Consider the following 9,749-nt stretch of genomic DNA (forward strand, 5'->3'; position numbering starts at 1 on the left):
AAAAAAAAAGAAAAAAAAAGAAAAAGTGTCCAGCAAAGAAGGAATGCTATCTCTGGAAACCTACAGCTGATACAGAAACAGTGAAAAACAGAAAACTTTGCAACAATGTGAATAAGGCAAGAACACATGCAGTTAGAAGTTCTAGAAATTTTAACAAGTTCAATAAGACAATAAAAATGGTATATATAACATAAAATGAAGAAATAAAACTCTATTTGTAAGATAGGCATAATGGAGTACACCTTTAATCCTATCACTCGGGAATCAGAGGTAGGTGGAGCTCTATGAGTACAAGGGTAACCTGATCTACAAAGTGAGTTCCAGGCCAGCCAGGGATACCTGTCTCAAAAAAATAAAAGTAAAAAACAAAAACACACACACAAAAAATCAAAACCTGTATTTGTAGGAAATCCAATAATGTCTTGCCAAAGTACAGTTTTTACAAAGCAAATGATAACATTAGCCACACAAAGTTGAAATGACTGGTCATAGTTCAGCCCCAAACTGAACAACCCAAATGGTTATCAATTAGTAAACTATGGAATACTACTCAGTAATAAAAGGCAGGAGTTACTGGCATGCACAACATAAACATGACTATAAAAAACAGAACAAAGCAGCCAATCACCAAGACCAGACTAACCCAGCATCCAAATGTCAAAGAGCTACTAGAATTCACCTACATTCTATGGTTGTGTAGTTACGAGTCAATATTGAAAACTGCTGGCAAACATTTCAGATTTTAAAAATCTACTTTTGGAAAACTCACAGATGAGCAAATGAATTACAATGGAAATTACAATATGCTAGAATGTGATCCTAATGAAACTACTATGCTTTGAAACACCCAAACAATGGAATAAATAAAAAAAAGATCATAAAGAAAAGAGTGATTTCTGGACTAGATTTTAAGATGAAAAAGCAAAGCCTGAATAGCGTGTGAAAGAAACAGGGGGATGCAAATAAATCAGTTTGTGGTTGCTCAAGATTTCAAAAGAAAAGAACTCAGAAGGCTGACTATCTGTAGTAGAAGTAGTAGATACATGCCCGTCCTGAGAAAGGGATGAAATCAGTTTTCTGAATAGATGTTGCTATGACTATGATCTTAAAATAACTTAAAATTTCAGCCATTTAAATATTAGCCAAAAAATAACTTGAAAAAAAGAGGAAGTATAATCATATCACCAGGTTGGTCCCCAACAAACAAACTTGGTAAAATTAACCAAAAAAAAAAAAAAAGGCAAAGCTGCATGTGGTGCCATACACCTGTCTTCCCAGGACTTGGGATGTGGAGGCAGGATATTCAGAGTAGTGAGCTTGATGCCCCCCTAATCTAATGAGATGATAACATAAAGGGGGAGGGGCAGATGGGTAAACAGTCAGATAGAGACAACTGAAAATCTCCCAGGCACATATGGCTCTACCTCAAGTTCTATTAATATTCAAGAAAGTGAATAAGCTCCAACCTTTCACAGACTTCAAACAAAGAGAAAGGGAACATTCCAACTCACTTTATAAGGCTAGCATTGTCAATCACAGTATTAAACTACACGAAAACTGAAGCCAAAACTCAGTGACAAATATAGACACTAAAATACTAGCAATCCAATGCAGTAGGCAAGACCATGTGCACAATGGTTCTGTGTCAACAGCACAAATCAGCTAATGCTGAAGTTCAACTAGAAAATCTCTTAACATAGCCCACCACATCAACAAATTCAAAGAAAGCTGTGTGTGTGTCTTTACCCTCTAAGCACAAAGGGGGTTGGTTAAAATTCAACTTCTGTTTAGAACTTCCAAAATGTGTGTTAGCTGTACATCTGCACAAAACCAAAGGTAAACTCAATGTTTTATGATGAAACACTGAAAGCAACACAACTTCTCAAACATGGATCCTGGGCTCTGGCCCAGACCTGCTGAATCAGAAGCTCCAGGCACAGAGCCAGGGAACTTTTGCTACTGTAAAAACCCCTCAGGTGATTTTGGTGTTGCTGGCTAATCACAAGTATAACCCACACAGCAGCAGCCTGGGCATCGCCCAGGAGTTGGCTGCAACCAAGAAGACTATGCTATACTCATGCCTCATGCGAAACCCACTGAGGCAGAGCCTGTGCTGGCCCTTGAAACCTGGCTAGCTCAGTCAGTACAGCATGAGACTCTTAATCTCAGGGTGGTAGGTTCAAGCCCCACGAAGGGTGCCAGAATGAAGACATAATTAAGGAGGTCCACAAGAGCCCTGAATAAAGGAAAACAAGTATTTATTTATTTGGGAAAAAACTCACAATAAGGATAGAGAGCCATGGTCCTCTGTCGATGTTGGAAGCTGCGAACTGGACTCTGACCACCACCCAAAAGAGAAAGGGAGCAGGCTTTTTGTCTGCACTTAGAGTACCTCGGACCATGCCCTAATGGGCCAATGCCCAAAAGACTATCGGCCAAATGAATTCCCACTACAGCGTAGTTGGAGAAGTGATCCTAAAGCAGGTGCTCTCAGTGGAGCTACATAATCCTGCAGCCACAAGATGACTTTTCAAAAATGTCCATGCTAGTGTCACCCCAGATCCCAATGCTGCCACCTGAAAGCTCGCCATAGACCTGACCTTTCTGAAAGAAACTTGGCACTTATATTAATAATTTCACCCTCAAAGCAGACATTATGTAAAAGCAATGGGCTAAAGGCTTGGCAAAGATTAAGGCTAACATTAATGTAAGTTATTATCGAGGCAGCTGGTTGGGCACTAAAAGCTAACCTGATGAAATCATCAGCAAATCAAAGCCAAAAGGTTTCTCTCAATGCCCTACTGTCCCACAGTGTAGCAACTGGCACAAGCTCCTCTTCAGCATGCACCACGTGGCTAGTCAAAATGGAGATGTCTTATAAGCAAAATACACAAGTCATTTCCAAGTCTAATAAAAAAAAGGGTGATGTTTCATTAAGTATTAAATGATCCTATTTTACATATACTTGTATTTTACATATAATTGGTTATACAATATTTGTTAAAACTTACTTTGCTTGTTTGGTTTTTTTTTTTCAATCTAGAACTCTGTATTGGTTAATGTTTTTCCAAAGACTTGGGAAGCCAGGGTATGACCAGATATTCTATCAAGCATCTCAAACTTTCATTTACATAATAGGCACTCAGGGTACACCTGAAAATGCAGATTCTGCAGGGGTTAGCTGACCTGAGATTCTGCATAGGTTACAAGCTCTCTGGGTAGCTACTGAGGGTTAAGGGCATCCAGACAATCCTTGTCAACTAAGGGAATTTCTGGAGAAATGATTCAAATTGATAATAGGAAGAATGAAAATGTCCTGCAGGGTTAGATTCTGCCTCCACTTTACACCTGAGTTTAACTGAAAGCCTGAAAGGCCACCAGACTTTACAGCAAGGGGCTCAGAGGTGGAGGACATTTCCAACAAGCCTCTTTGAGGGAGGGTGGGACACATGCTTTCTCACATCCTCAACCACTGTTCCATATAAGGAACACCTCAGAACCAGGAAACTCTAAAATTATATGGTTGCTGCTAATGACACAGATAAGTGTGAAGGGCCTACTCTCCTGAGATCTTCCTGCAGGTTATCCTTGAACAGCACTAACTAGGAGGTACACTGTGAGTCATAGCCAGGGGTCACTGGCAAATAACCACAGTTCTTAGTTGTCTAAAACAGCTGGGGTCATTTCTTGGCAATACTGAAATCAAGTGAAGTCCCTTTTCTTTTAAATCCCCACCTAAGCAATCTCAGGGCCATAAAGAAATGTAAAGGTCAACAAAGGGAATTTAAAGCACCACCACCCACTGCTAGGAATGTTGTTATAGCTCACCTCTGTCCCAGTCACTCCCACAAAGAGGAAAGGATGACACCGATGGAGCAGTGTACTCCATTACAAGGCTCAGGAAACAAAGTGCTTCTTTCTCACCAAAAGTTCAAGGATATGACATCAGAATGTAATCATTATCACATGCTAAAGAAAGGGCACCTCCGAATGCTGTCAAAGTCTGTACAATGGGATTAGAGTTGAACATCTTACAAACAAGTTAATTTTATTTTTACTTTTAATTATTACCCTTCAACTTCCCTTAGCCCTTCCCTAACCCACACATATTTGCAAACAAAGCAAAAATGAGCCTAAACTCATGACAGAGTCCAAATATCAAGAAGCTGAGAAGAAAGGAGTGGCAAAGCAATGCATGAGATCCCTCCCAATGCTACATTCAGACTTTTCTCATTTACCCACTATCAGAACCCAAGCAGAAGGCACAGGCTCCACATCTTAACCTAGTTAAGGAACATGAATGGTAGACATACAGAAGAATGATTCAAATCAACATTCTCCAACAAATCTAAGTTGCTACTCCTCTGATTCAAGTCAACAATATTTATAAAATACCTACTATGAACTCTGGGCTAGGCTAAGTTTCAGAGACATTTTATAAAGCATCTTGAACCTCAGTACTCCTTCTTAGATAAAAAAAATAACAATACAAAACAAAACAACAAAGAAAAACATTGCAACATGCAGGAGTAACCTGTGAGGTTCAGCCATGAAAGCACACACTAAACTATTAGAAGTATAAAATGGAGCAAAGTTCCTTGTGAAGTCATCTTGAGCTATGGAGAAAGAAAGCCAAGTGCCTTGCAAAGAGAACTCCAACCCTATCATTCATAAATAGGGCCTGTCATTTAAAGACAGGGTGAGTGAAAATGATACAGGGAACAATCCCATCTTTGGATCTCTTCACAAGATCAGGATGACTTTTCATCCTCACATGGAATCATGGCCATCCACTCTAGTCTGACTGAACCACTGAGGCCTGGACGTGACTGGGAAAAGGGAAACCTTCCATGCCTTTACACTTGGATTAGAAGTGAGTAAAACTCCACGACACAGGAGCCACCTTGGTATTGCTAATTAAGTATTGGCTACACAGTGATACCGTTTTAGGAATGAATGGAGTGGAAACTCAAAAGGGATACTGATGTTCCAGGTCCATTAGGGCATCAGAATAAAATACTGCATGTATCAAGGCAAACAAAAGAGGGAGTTGAGGCAGAGGGCACATCCGTAGCTCCAATGCAGAGGACAACCAAGAACAACAGGAAGGCAGACAGCCTGCTTAATACCAGTTCTCCAAACATCAATGGCTTATGTAACACTCTAGTGCAATCATGACAATGCTGCAAGGTTTACAAAGGCTTCTAGTGCACATTTGGGTTCTGTTAGGTCTCTGGAGGTTTGGCAGGGCAGGTTTTATTACCTCCATCTTCCAAACAGAAGAGCTATCAGTAACAAGGTTAAAATAACTTGTCTAGAGTCACACAGTTAAGAAAAACTGGGACCTCAACCTCTTGTCTAGAATCCAGATGCAAGGAGTTCTCCAATACCTCACATGGACCACGGGCTCATTTACCATTCCTTGGTCCTCTGGCAGAATTAGCACGAAATCACTGTGCACAATGCCAATTCTCTACAGAGATGCTTCCATACTCTTAAAAGGAATGAGACTTCTGTGGTATTCTGTGGGGAAAAGATACTGAAAGCTATGCCAAAGAAAGACCATCTTCTAAGTACAAGGCCCTGTAATTGGAAGGCCCTTCCTGCTCTGTTACTGTTTGTGGTAAAAAGCAGAATATGATTCCAAGTAGACCTTCACTCCACATGGCAAAAAGGATTTAGTGCCTCAAGACTTGCAGACACGGGTACCACTGCCATCTGTAATTAAGCTCACACCAACAATGGAAAGCAAAGGTTTGTGTAGAAAATCCACCTTACTGGATCTCTAATGGCTTATTAGAAGTACTCAAAAATAGGTGTGGTGGCACATAGATGGAACTCAAAGAGGCTGAGGCAGGAAGATTGTCCTGACTTTCAGGCCAGACTGGGCTATAAAGTGAGAGCCCTTTCAAAACAACCTAACAGAACATGACAGGAAGCGGTTCGAAGCAAGACAACTGTTAACTTTCCTTGAATGCTTACTATGTGCAAGACTGTTTGAAGCACTAAATGTAGAGGAATCATTCAGCCCTCCCACCAACCCTTCGAGAAACTATTATTATTGTTTTGTTTTCTTATATACAGAAACAGACAAAGAAGTAAGAAGACTGCCCTCATTGACTACGGCTTCAAGACTGCTGAATCCTGAGTCTATACCTTCTAGGCAAATGACAGTCCCTGTCCCTCTGATATCTGCCAAAAAGGAAGAAATGAACTAAAAGCCAGAAAATAAGGAAATTGAAACTTATAAGAGGTCATAAACAGAATGAGAGACTAAAGAATAATGAATGACACCCATTATGTTATTGTAAAGTTGGATAATCTTTAGAAATAACTAGAAACCCCAGCCTTTGGAATCAGCTGAGCACTGGTTAAAAATGTCACCTAGGAAGTTTTTAAGAGTCTCTTCTTTTCTCTTCATTTTTGGGCCCTTAATAAAAGCTAGGACTATGTGTTTTCAATAGTTTCTAAAGCAACTACATTTTATTAATCCTATTCTCTTTTTGAATCAATATTATTACAGTACTTTTTGTACCATTGGTCATTTTTAGAAATCATAAAGACTGTCTTGGAAACACTGAACATACAGAATGGATAACTCCTGCAGTCAGCACACAGAGTAGGAAAAGTGGCGGGACTGAACAGCTAGCTTCTGCTGTGACTTCTTCTTTGCCATTTTATTAAGGAGTGCTCTTGCTCCTCAGGTCTCGAGTGCTTTTTGACTCTGAACTATTTCAAAGTGAGCTAGCATCTCTAGAAGCCAGGCAACATAGAGAGATGATCATTTCAGATAACAGGTTCACAGTACGAGCCTGTATACAAGAATAGAAACCTTCGTGCAAGGTAGGCTGAAAGTCCAGCAGACAGTGGCTAGAAATAAGCACGCTATCCTGACTTCACTGGAGACTTCTGCACTTAACAGCGATCTATCTAACTAGGGAGACAGAAATTTACTTGAAAAGCATCACTCTAAGAGTCTGAAATTACTATTTGCACTTAAGGGGAAAATACAATAAGAAATGAGCTGTGATGAACTTATTTAAGAGGCACTCATTGGAGAAATGATGACTCCATAGGAAGAATCTCTTGAACTCAGACATATTTCATTTTCAATTTGTTTGTTTCAGTGCAGTAACAACTATGAAAAATTAGGAATTCCAAGTGATGACAAAGACATTCTCCATCATGCCAGCCTGTTTTAATGCCACTGGACACTTTCAAAGTTTATTTTTTACAACTCCCCTCTGCTAATAAACACATCGCTGCTTTTTTCTTTGTCTGACACTCCCTATATCAACTCAATAAGTCCTTAACTGTTGTCTTCCTGGTGCTTAGGCCAGACAATGCATCTACACCATAGGCAAAGTTTAATGAATGAATGGAACCTCCAACAACTTGAGAAATATAAGACTTTTAAGGAGACCAATCATATAACAAGAGGACTAGAATCTATAATCCCACATAATTGCTAACTACTTTTGAACACAAGCCTGCTCCACTGCTACAGAAAGGAAAGGGTCACCAGTTTTAATCTCCAATGCATGGGATCTCCTAAAAGCTAGATCTGATCCTGTAAAAATGCCTTAAGTCTTTTGGAATCAAATTTGACAATCCTTCCCAATATATGTGATCTAGGAAAGGTTGGCTAGTAAACTGATTTTAAAGGAAATTCCTTTAATTCCGAAAGGGTTGACCTGTAGTAAAACTTCAGTCTTGGTACTCTAAGGTGGATACTTCACAGTGAACAGAACTGAGCTACGGTAGGAGGAACCTAGACTAGACAGACTCCAAGAAACCCCCAGACTTGGCTTGTCACATCAGCTTTGCCACTGGGTTGCCTAGAGCCATTGTTACATTAACCTCTTCTGGGCCTCAGTTCCCTCATTCAGGAAATAACTACCTGAAGGGCAGTTCTAAAAATGCTCGGATTCCACTCTTGAGAAGATCTGGTTCAGAAACCAAGTACAAGCCATTTGTTTCATACCTCAAACACGTCCATCAAGCCCGTAATGCAGTTTTCGCGCGAGATTCGCTTTATTTTTGCTTAGGCAAATACTAAAATTACTTTTCATTTTCTGAGCACAACAGACAGTTAAGGGAGGCAACCGGGCCAAAAGCGCTTGCTAGTGACTGTTTACACTTCCGACTGCATATGGGGGGGGGAACTAACGGGGGGGGGAACTAACCGTTCCTTCTCAGATCTCTCAACTGTTGCAAAAGCAGATAACCCCCCGTGTACGACACAAAAACAATGGCCTAGGGCGATAAAGAAGGGCTTGTGGCCAGTGCCAGGGTGCCACCACTTGGCGGGTCCAGGGGGAATAGGGCGGGTGTCCGCCCGGTGCTCAGGGCCAGGGCAAGGAGCGGTCGCCGGGAAGGCAGGGCGGCTGTCCTGAGGGCTCGCCTCCCTGGAACAGGGAAGCGAAGTACCAGCAGTGGTTTTGACGACCCTCAACCCTCCCCGATTCCGTCCCAACCTTCGACCGCCGCCACCTGGGTACCTCGGGCAAGAAGAACAGAAAAGCCAGAGGAAGACACCTGCCGGCGGCTCCAGGGCCTCAGCCCTACCTCGCCGGGACAGCCAAGGCTCTCCAGAGAACCCCACCCCCACCCCAGCGGGGGCAGCTAGGGCCCTCGCGACTCGTCCGCCCAGGTAGTCCCTCTTCCTACTATAGACCCTCCCACCTTGGGTCCCCGCAGCGCCCAGTCCCTCGCTAGGCCAGTCGAGAATGTGCACCCACCTCAGGCTCAAGGAGCCACCAGAGTTGCCAGGCTGCTCGGCTTTGGAGCCCCGCTCCGCCCCTTCCACGCTCGCCGCGCCCCCTCCACGCTCGTCCCGCCTCCAAACCCTCCCGGGTCCCCAAGATGCTGTTGCCTTTCCTCCTTCCATCTCTGATTGGCTGGGGCTGGACATGTGATATGGGGGTGGGAGGAAGGTGCTGGGTGACTTAAGTAGCCTCCTCTAGCTTTTCGCCGGTGAGACTGCCGGGAAACCCTGTTTGACGGGTCCGGAGCATAGAGGCATCTGGGAATTGTAGTTGGTAATTGGTGCTGGGAATGGGCAGGGCCAAGATGTCAGAATCCACCCCTGTAGAGTCAGTGCCAGGCTGAAACCACTGGGAGGGTTAGCCCCAGTACTTTGGTGCTGGCTCTCACGACATCTGTGCAAAAAGGGGGAGGGGGAATCTAGAGGGAAAACTGTTCTAGATTAAATTGTAGCAACTATCACAAAGATGAACTATTATTATTGAGTGCATGAATTTGAAACAGATTCTGGTACAGTATCTGAAACTCATAAGCCCACATAAGCTAGGGGTGTATCTCATGCTGTGCCAGCACCTTCCCAGGAGCAGTACTGAACCAGTAAAAGGAAACAGGTCAAAATTAGTTCTGCTTTCTTAGGATTTGGTCAGATGACCACTGAAACAGTAAACAGAAAGTGAAAGCAGGGAGGGAGGGGTGCAAATGTAAGACGATAGCTCAGTGCTTAATCAAATAGAACAACACCCTTAATCTGGCTCATAGAAGAATGTATGTGATGTCTCTTGGTTTTGTGTTGCACATTGATTTTGCACGAGAAATTTAGGTAAACAGGGATTATTTCACCATGATCTTTTTTCTTCTTCTATTGGTTCATTCTCTAAAATCTAAAAGCAACTCTTTTGCCTAATATCATTCAAATACACACACATATATATATATCCAAATGTCATTATACAGTACCCCACCCCATATTTAGCTTTACTTTC

General features: G+C 42.2%; 1 protein-coding gene across 1 annotated transcript in view; it reads right to left on the bottom strand.

Annotated features, from left to right (window-relative positions):
- Positions 1–8,810, bottom strand: part of Mtm1 (myotubularin 1) — a 139,240-nt gene extending 130,430 nt beyond the window's left edge. Inside the window, exon 1 of the mRNA XM_005369183.3 lies at positions 8,742–8,810. The gene's annotated coding sequence lies outside the window, so the exon portion shown is untranslated. The remainder of the gene's footprint in view (positions 1–8,741) is intronic.
- Between the last annotated feature and the right edge of the window lie 939 nt (positions 8,811–9,749).

Source organism: Microtus ochrogaster, unplaced genomic scaffold, assembly GCF_000317375.1.
Source record: "Microtus ochrogaster isolate Prairie Vole_2 unplaced genomic scaffold, MicOch1.0 UNK45, whole genome shotgun sequence".
NCBI classification, from domain to species: Eukaryota; Metazoa; Chordata; class Mammalia; order Rodentia; family Cricetidae; genus Microtus; species Microtus ochrogaster.